The sequence below is a fragment of the Schistocerca piceifrons genome, chromosome 5 (genome assembly GCF_021461385.2).
Source record: "Schistocerca piceifrons isolate TAMUIC-IGC-003096 chromosome 5, iqSchPice1.1, whole genome shotgun sequence".
NCBI lineage: Eukaryota > Metazoa > Arthropoda > Insecta > Orthoptera > Acrididae > Schistocerca > Schistocerca piceifrons.
Window position 1 is genome coordinate 465,006,319 of NC_060142.1, and position 10,023 is coordinate 465,016,341.

At 36.7% G+C, this 10,023-nt stretch overlaps 1 protein-coding gene across 1 annotated transcript in view; it reads right to left on the bottom strand.

The window, feature by feature from the left end:
- The window catches only part of LOC124798391, a 77,274-nt gene extending 74,569 nt beyond the window's left edge, over positions 1 to 2,705 (bottom strand). The window contains exon 1 of the mRNA XM_047261766.1: positions 2,419 to 2,705. The gene's annotated coding sequence lies outside the window, so the exon portion shown is untranslated. The remainder of the gene's footprint in view (positions 1 to 2,418) is intronic.
- Between the last annotated feature and the right edge of the window lie 7,318 nt (positions 2,706 to 10,023).

Here is a 10,023-nt window from a genome sequence, read left to right on the forward strand (position 1 = left end):
AAGGAAAATCAGAGCTCGTATGGAAAGATATATGTGTTCGTTCTTTCCACGCGCTATACGAGATTGGAATAACAGATAATTGTAAAGGTAGTTCGATTAACCCTTTGCCAGGCACTTAAATGTGATTTGAAGAGTGTCCATGTAGGCGTAGATGTACTACTACTGACAAGAAGCAGACAAAAACTAATGAAGAAATGCAGAAATTTTTCAAGAATTTGACCCCTTCTTTCTAACCATTCATCATGTTCTACAGATCATACCCTAAAGATGCCTTTTCATCTCCAACAAATGAAACAGAAGTTGTTTCACAAATTTTATTATGGTTACTGCACAACATTGGCTTATTGCAAAATTACTTAAATGACCATTTTTTGACAAATTACATACTGACTTACTATAATTAAGCAGTTACACTAACATGACTAGATATACCTCGGAATAAAGTTATGTATCACCCTAGAACTTTTTATCTACTTATGGACTGCGACCCAAGTTCTACTTTTATCTGGGATTTGCGATATCATCTAAATGAGGTGAATAATTGAATTGCGTTTGCTCATTTATTAACATGTGTCAGGATATACACATCTGTTTCTTAATTTCCAGGATTTCCAACTGGCTGTTTTTCCCCCATTTCCTCTATGTGTAAGACCTGTACATCTATTATGTATTTGCGGTTTTTGTTTAGGGAATGTTCTGCAAAGGCTGAATCAGGCATCTCCAATCTCCAGATTCTATTATGTTCTTTAAGTCTGGTGCTGACTGAACTCCCAGTCTGTCCAGTGTAGCAAAATGGACACTCCCAGCATACGATCTTATAAACCCCACTTTTTTCGATGGCTGGTTGTTTGTCTTTTGCGCTGAACAATCAGCTACCTATTGTCTGAGAGACGTTAAAGCACAGAGAAACCATTTGCCTTCAAAATGTTACTTATCCTATGAAACTTCCTGGCAGATTAAAACTGTGTGCCGGACCGAGAATCAAACTCGGGACCTTTGCCTTTCACGGGCAAATGCTCTACCAACGGAGCTACCCAAGCACGACTCACGCCCCGTCTTCAAAGCTTTACTTCCACCAGTACCTTGTCTCCTACCTTCCAAACTTTACAGCTCTCCTGCAAACCTTGCAGAACTAGCACTCCTGAAAGAAAGGATATTGCGGAGACATGGCTTAGCCACAGCCTGGGGGATGTTTCCAGAATGAGATTTTCACTCTGCAGTGAAGTGTACACTGATATGAAACTTCCTGGCAGATTAAAACTGTTCTGCCCCCATTTGTAAAGCGCTCAAGTTCGAGTCTCGGTCCGGCACACAGTTTTAATCTGCCAGGAAGTTTCATATCAGCGCACACTCCACTGCAGAGTGAAAATCTCATTCTGGAAACATCCCCCAGGCTGTGGCTAAGCCATGTCTCCGCAATATCCTTTCTTTCAGGAGTGCTAGTTCTGCATGGTTCGCAGGAGAGCTCTGTAAAGTTTGGAAGGTAGGAAGCGAGGTAGTGGCGGAAGTAAAGCTTTTATGACGGGGCGTGAGTCATGCTTGGGTAACTCTGTTGGTAGAGCACTTGCCCGCGAAAGGCAAAGGTCCCGAGTTGGAGTCTCGGTCCGGCACACAGTTTTAATCTGCCAGGAAGTTTCATATCAGTGCACACTCTGCTGCAGAGTGAAAATCTCATTCTGTTACTTATCCTGTTTGACATTTTCCCTATAAAAGGTAATCTGCACAATCTCTTTTCCAGTTTGTCTGTGTTGTTTATTAGGGAAAATAGGGATCTTGTTCGCTTCTTCATCTTTTAACTTAGAATTTTGTCAGTGATGTTGGGAATCAAATTCATTATCTGTGGCTGTTGTATTCAGTTGATGGCCAAATCCTTCACGTGGGTATAGAAAGGAGGTGGTCAATCATATGGTGGAATGTTGCTTGTTTACAGGCTGTAGAAAGCTGGGAGGAAACTGCGATAAATGTATCAACAAAGGAGTCTCTTCGGTAATTTTCAATTTATGATTGCTGTATTCTATGTTTACGCTAATGTCCAGGAAATTTTTGCAGGGTCTCTCTAACTCCTTGCTGATATTAGTGTGCCTCTGGTTCATATTTTCCACAAATTTGTGATTCCAATATACAACTGCACAAATCTGTAAAAATACGAACCAGTGGCATACTAATTAAAAATCAGCAAGGAGTTAGAGGGACCCAGCATAAATTTCTGGACATTAGCGTAAAGATAGAAGGCAGATAGATGCTATGATCTACATACGTGTCGCGTAATACTCATGATATTAAACTTCGAGAAATTCGGGCTAGGACAGTTCTAGACATACATAGAACTTCTCTTTAGTTGCCCTGCCGTAACAATCATAACAGTGTCAGATTCTTTTCTGTGTAAAATATCACAGCAGTAATGAAACTACAGCTTACCAGTTTTCAGTACTTCAGGACTGGTGCATACTTAACAAAACGGAATACATCTTTAACACTTAAATATGCAATTCCTAAGTCCGTTCAGGATTCGGTTCACTGGTCAATGAGAATATTTCTTTGAAAGAGCGTACGGCATTCTTTCAATCTCTTGTCATTAACCTGAAACATTCGTCTCGAAGCTCGTTCTACATCAAATTGGAAAAGCTGCATTATTCTATAATTCTAGGTGTCATATACATAATTTCCTACACACTGCAATCGGAACTCTGCGTCTCTACTACTAGTGTCCAACAAATAACACCACCAAAACAAAAACAAGTCAAAGATCTGTAATATTTGACACAGATACTACAAACGAGTTTAAATTAACGTCGTTGGATTCTACCACAGATGTTGTATATCTATGTTCTTTATTTACTTAAATTTGGTCATGAAGGTAAGAATTATTCTTACCTCCATGAATTTGGTCTTATGACGTTTTGTACTGATATAGGACAAGTCACTAAAGAATACCGAGAGGATAAAGATATTATATATATTGAACAAGCTTACACCCTTTAATAATTAGATGTTTTTAGGAAGGTCATTATATAATTGCGTACCTCTATGAAGAACATTTTTCTGTTAGGTAGGTGTCTTGGCATAGGAGAAATGAATGTTATTGTCATTTCTTGTCCCATGACTATGCACAGTGCTGTTTTGCTGATATGCATTGGAGGTTTCTAAATATTCTCTGGTAAAGACTGCTGTTTGAAATATGTACAACTAACAACAGTCATAAGTATATGACAATTAAAATATATAACAAATTGTCTAAAAGTGCGTCAATCAAGCCTGAGAAATTATTTAAAGAAAATGTGCATAACTTCCTGTTAACTAATGCATTCTATTCATTAGAAGAATTTTTAGAAATGCCCAATATCAACTTAAATATATAAAACCTTATTTTGTAAAATTAATAGGTTAAGTGAACTGACAAAGTCTATTGCTTGTAATAATGCTAAATGACCAATAAAGAATCCGAATCTGACATGGAATATTCAGTATCTTTAATGCCGGGAAAAAAGGGTAACATGATTGTTGTTTCTTTACATTGCATATGATTCTGAAAGCTCAGTTTTGGGTTTTGAATATGGATTGACTACAAGGTGCATCCCACCAGAATATTATTCCATATCTAACAGCTGATTGGAGGTGTGCATGAGGTGCCTGTATTACTGTTTCTCTGTTACAGCTTGTGCTAAGTATCTGTAGCATATAACAGACTGATGACCGTTTAGGTGTAAGAACTTTAACATGTATGTTCCATTTTAGGTAATTCTGCAAAGCTTTTCCTAGGAATTTCACATCATCAACCAATTTTAAACTTTTGTTATTTGTTTTTCAGTGAGGGAACATTTATTGCTTAGTGTGGGATACATGGAAGTTCACAGCTATCATATTTTCAATGTATATGATAAGTTTATTTCTTCCAAACCAGTATGTTAGCTCCAGCGATGATGTGTCTGTAGACATTTGAAGGTCTTTTTGGTTTAACTTGTAATCAAAATATTGGTGTCATCAACAAGTAAAGTTTCTTGTTTGGTATGCACCATTTCATTCAGGTCACCCGTATTCAAAAGAATGAGGATTGAACCTAATGTTGATCATTGTGGCACATTGTATTTCGTTGTAGCTTTTTCTGATGCGTATATTGCTGTTCTTATTATGTTTCCAGTGATCTTATCATGTTTAAGAACAGTTTTTTTGCTATCGATTAGTAATATATGAACTAAGCCACTCATTTGGAATACCTCCAGTTCCCTTTGTTTCCAATTTACTTAATAGAATAATGTGATCTGTAATATAAATTGGTTTGGATAGGTCTAAGAAGGTTCCAGTAGCCATTCCCTTTTCATCTACAGCTTTTAGGATCACATGCAGGAATTCATAGACCACTATGGATGTGAACCTTGATTGGCTGGAATCACGCTGATGATTTGACAGAAAAGAGATTTTGTTAATAAACTCTAACAATCTATTGTAAAAGAGCTTCTCGAACATCTTTGAGAAGCCACTAAGCTGAGCTACAGTCCTGTAATTGTTAACATTGTCTGTGGCTTCCCTTTTGTTCAAGGGGGTTACTTCACAACCTTAAGAGGGTTTGGAAATGTACCGATGGAGAAAGAGTGATTAATAATATGCTTCAGTAGTTCTACAACATAATATCCAGCTTGGATTATAAAACAGCCTGGAATATTATCAAAATAATCCCAGTATTTGCTCATTGTATGTGACCTGTTTCAGAAACAGAGACCCACTTGGGGATTTGTGGTTTCCAATGTGGTGCACATTATGGACTTGAAAGCTACTTTGGATGAGATCATTTGCTATTTTGCTAAAGTACTCCTTGAAGATATTAGCAACAGAGACTCATGGTCACTGTAGCCCATATTTACTACTTTATTATTGTATGGAGAGTGGGTTTCTTGAATAAAAATTTTGTCTAGTGCTGTTTCACAAGGCTAGGAGTTCTTGCTGGCACATTCACTATGGGGATTTGCCATACTCAGTAATCTATATCTGCAGTTTGAAGGTTTAAAAAAAAAATCAATATTAAAGTCACCACAAATAATTTCCTTTTTTATTGGAGCTAGACTACTTAACATCGTTTCAGATTTACCCGGGAAGTCCTCAAAGTCGCCATCAGGTGATCTGTATGCAGTTAGAATGGAAAGGTGGATGTCTATAAGTTCAATAGCTGCCATTTCAAATACTTTTCCCTTAATAACATCAGAATGTGTGTGGATTTCTTTATACCTTAGATTCTACTTTGCAAAGACAGCTGACTTACCATGTTTATCGTGAGACCTCCAGAATGAACTGTCTAGGAGAAAACCAGATATATTTACAGTTTCTATTTGTTGTTTTTTTTTATTCAGTGCTCAACTTTTATGTCAGAATCTAGTATTATTTCTAGTTCTTGTAATTTGTTGGCTAGAGATTGAACATTATGATGCATTCTATGAAATGGGAAAAAGTTGGTTTTATTTTGCTTATTACTACTACTTTTAGACATTTCTGATAAACCACTTACCTACATCCTTATTCTGTTTAGCTTATGTACTTCCTTGGTCTGCTTTCTTCTAAAAAATCGTTCAGATGGGAAGGAGGCACTTTTTTCCTTCCACTCAACTGATTGGACATTGCTGCTGGTGCTGTTTCTTGTGTATTCGTTTCCATAGAAGTGGTTGGAACTGATGTCGCTGTCTTCAAAGTACTATGGTTGGAGTCACGAACGATGGCGATCGAAGTTAGGATTGTTCTGCACATCTACGTCACGCATACTCTGACAGCCAAAGAGTGTTGAGTAAATGTTCTGAGCGCTCTGCTCTGAATGCTGTAGCTAATGTGATCATTAAACTTAATCTCAGCGAGTTATTTAGAGAACTTCTATTACATTTGTTGCGATTTGTTATCCCTGATGATTGTGGTAAATGATAAATTGTGCACAAGCAAGTGAGAGATATATTCTGAAGGATACATGCTTCCTTCAAGAGGGAAGCACGTTCATGCTCATAAAGCAACTGTCGCTGGAATCATCAACAATGCCATGCCCATCCAGACCTCGACATGCCCGAACTGGCATCGTTCATGGATCAGAGTATAGCATAACTATTTCTGGGTCATATCCGATGGGAGGTATCTGGTGTTAACACTGCTTGTGTACTTTGAGTCTGAGAGGACTTCCCTGATGATGTTCTTTAGGTATGGGAACTTCACTGTGCTTAGTATGAACATGAGTAGCACTTACCAGAACAGCTGGGACTGTCTGGGATAGAGGAATGGTAGTTGAACTAGATGTACAAAGAGTACACTTCATAATTTCCACAATTTGTTTTATAGATAACAGTTTTTCCCCTCCCACTGAGATGTATACCATGTCTGGTAAAGAGTCGATGGTTCATATCCTCTGTGTGTAGGAAGCATGTTTTATGAAAGGCTTGGCAAATTTTGTAATACAATCTGTTTTCTTTCTCAGTTGCTTTGTTACCACAGGAAAAATTTGGAAGATCGTATCTGTGCGGAATTCCTACAACAATCGTTGTTTGCTTCTCGAGTAACATCAGTGTTTTCCTTAAGCATCATGTGGCTCCTTTGAGATCATTTTTATAAATATCGTTGGCACCTGCCGTTAATATCGTGCACCATCTGCTATTGGAACAGTTCTTAGCTATTTCACATATAGAAGCTCCTGGTTTAACGAAACTAGTGGCGTTTACTTGCTGATCATTTCGTAAAACGTTTGCGATTCCTTTGCTATGACTGTCAGAATATAAGCAGATTTCATAATTTTTCGTCAGCTCATTACATAAAGATGCCTTGTTACTACTAACTTCTTTCATCTTCTTTGCTTTAGGAGGAATAAATAAAGGTTCATTGGCAGCATTTTGTGACTTGAGTAATTGTTGTATCTTGCTCTTCTGTTTATTATTTACTTCCACTATGATATTTCCATTCTTAATGATCTTTGAATTAGTTATATTTAGCATGGGACTGTCATATTTATTACTTGACAGCACATGGTAGTTCGTCCTAGGCATAGTATGGAAAGCTGCCCTGCACTAATTGACCTGAAACAGTTCATATTTTTTGACTTCACAGGAGTTTGAGTAATATCCCTTAGCGAATCTTCAAGCATTTTGACGTAACTTGTGGAGTCCATACATTCACTGAGGAGTGATTCTGTCACAGAAAGTTCCACAAATTTGATGCGCATTTAAATTGCTGATTTACGAGCGTTACATTTTAGTCCACAATCACACGTTATTTTCTCTTTTTCAGCCTGTGTGAAACATTTGGAATGGTACCATTTCTGGAATGTTCGAAATATTCGGATTCCTTTCATCACGTTTCACAACATAAAAGACACTTGGTACTGATAAAATTATTATTAAATGCGGAGCGTTTCGCCGCAACCTGTATACCTACCATCATCTCGTATACGATCCATTTGAAGTGAGTGTGGTTTACTGGAAGTGTTTCCAAACAGGGATAATCACGTGATTTTGGGACGACGCTGCTTATCTACAATTTGTGGTAATTGCGAAACTTGAATGTTACACGTAGTCCCTTATTTTATACACGTTTCTGGGCGTTTCAGTTTTAGCAACCTCTATGGTGTAGTATAATCATTACTACAGAAGTAAAGAGAGTATGTGAAAGGAGGACCAGTAGGTTTTTATAAGTATGTACAACAAATGTATAATTTTGAATCTCATATTGATATGAGACGTTTCAAATTTTGAAAAGCGAGACAAGTGATAGATAAATTTGCAAGTCTGTTTGAGTAAACTGCAAATAAAGAATACATATCAGTGTTATGTTCATATGCAGATGAAATTTATACATGACAGTCTGATTAATTTCCTCCAGCTTATATGGGCTATCAATCTTTTGTTTGTATCTAAGTATTTCTGTATGAGAAATTTCCCCATATAGTGTCACTGTAACATAATTACTTAGAATAGATTCGACAACTTGAAACAGAGCACTAGAAAGCATTAAAAGTATTGTTGCTGACTGGCACTTCTTTTTTACTCCAAAATTCGAGCACTGATATCATATTTTTTATTTTTATTTGTTTTTTGTATATAGTGCATGGTTTTGCGTTTCTGATAAGATGGCGAAAAAATATGAGATATTTTACTTGTCTATAAAAAGCAGAAGGATAAATAAAGAAAAACTTAAAACAATAATAGGTAGGCAGGTGGTGCAGATCGCCTAATGTGTTTACAGTAAAAATTTCATGGTTCCAAATGCATTGCTTTTCCATGACATTTTGGTGCCCTCTACAGTGTTATTGTAACATAATTTTTTAGAACAGAGATTCGACAATATGAATAAGTGCAATAGAAAACCTAAGACATATTGTTGGCTGTCACTACTTATCCAGTTACCAAAAACATTTAAGTAAATTGGACTCCGGAGTTATGTCAGTGTGGCGAAAAGCACAGTACCATTCCTCTTCATGTCTATAAGCCAACTTCATATTCAGTTATCTAGTTGTTAAGATGTCTGTAAACTATACAAAGTTTCACAGTACTTCTGAAAGTGATCTATCTGTAGCAGTGAAGTACTAGCGCTTAAAATATGCGAAGCACTATATGGGCGAAAATGCGACATACCAAAATCACATGAGATTTCTTCCATTTCTAGTGAGTAATACGTCTCTGCCGTTTGTCGGTTTTATTAATATTCATTGTGTGTACATGATAACTGTTTACAATGTACCACATTGACGCAGATAGTTTTATGTAGGAGATTTATGTCATGTCAAACTGGGAAACCATCTGAAATTGGCTTACAAAAGTCACCTAAGTTACTGCACATATGTACCACATGATAATTTGAATATCTTCTCACCCTCTTACACCATCAGCTACATCAATCTTACTAGTTTGAAGCTCATTCCTTTTACTCACTAAAATCGTCCTCGAATATTTTCTTGCACAGTGAAATTGACATGTGTGTAAATTTTATCTCCAAAGTTTGTGAGTTTTAAGAGTACACATTTAACAATTAAGTCGTTTTATTCCTGTGGCCTTCATACTACAAGAATATTGTGCTTGTAAGGGCTAAGCTGTCAAAATTCACATAGTTTTGAGCAAAAATTTACACAAAAGTCAAGTTTACAGTTTCATAAGAGTTTGCAGAGAACAGCTGTAGATTCTAGTGAGAAAGAAGTAAGCTTCAGTCAGTTAACACTTCTAAGCTGGTGGCATAAGACAGCGAAATGATATTCAAAATCTCATGTGGCGCACATCTGCTGTAACTTAGGTAACTTTTGTAAGCATGCCTGAAGTTGTTTTCCAGCTTGATGGAGCACATATGTCCTGTACCAGATTGTTGGTATCGACTTTCCCTACACCACCATTGAATGTTGTAGGCAGCTATCGTTTACACTCTGTACATTGTATGCCATTAGCAGGTACAGTTGTTTGGAATTAAAATTAGATGAAATCGTTAAATTAAAACAAGTACAATCATCTCAGACACTCATAGTGAGGAAATGAGACCTGCTAACAATGAGAGTCATCTTTAGAGAGCTCCAAAACGATCACTTGGTGTTGTAGCTAGAACTACAGCTGCCTGTGTAGAAGGAATAAAAGGAAACTACTCTCTAAAACATATGAGGGACTCTGAAATCGTATTTTGCAACAAATGGAATGCCAACTTAGATAAAGACATTAGAACAAGAAAAGAAATTAAGAAAAAAATTAAAAACTTCATTTGGGAAATGATTTTATACTGTGAGTGAATGTGTTTCTATGTGCTTGTTGAGGTTGCTATGTATATTTACATACAGATACTGAGTGCCCCCAGTATTATTTTTAATAGTGTTTGTACATAGTACGTTTATGCCATTTTATCTCTTCTGAAGACCCTATGTATTTAAGTCATTCCCTGTTATTCTTAGTTAAATGAAAAATTTCTTGTGTGTGAACAAATTTCTTTCTTTCATCACAACTACTGTGAGTCATAAATTATACATTTTTGATTCCCTTGTACAATTGTTATATGTAATTTGATTATGATGGGCTACCTGTTGCCTCCCTGAGA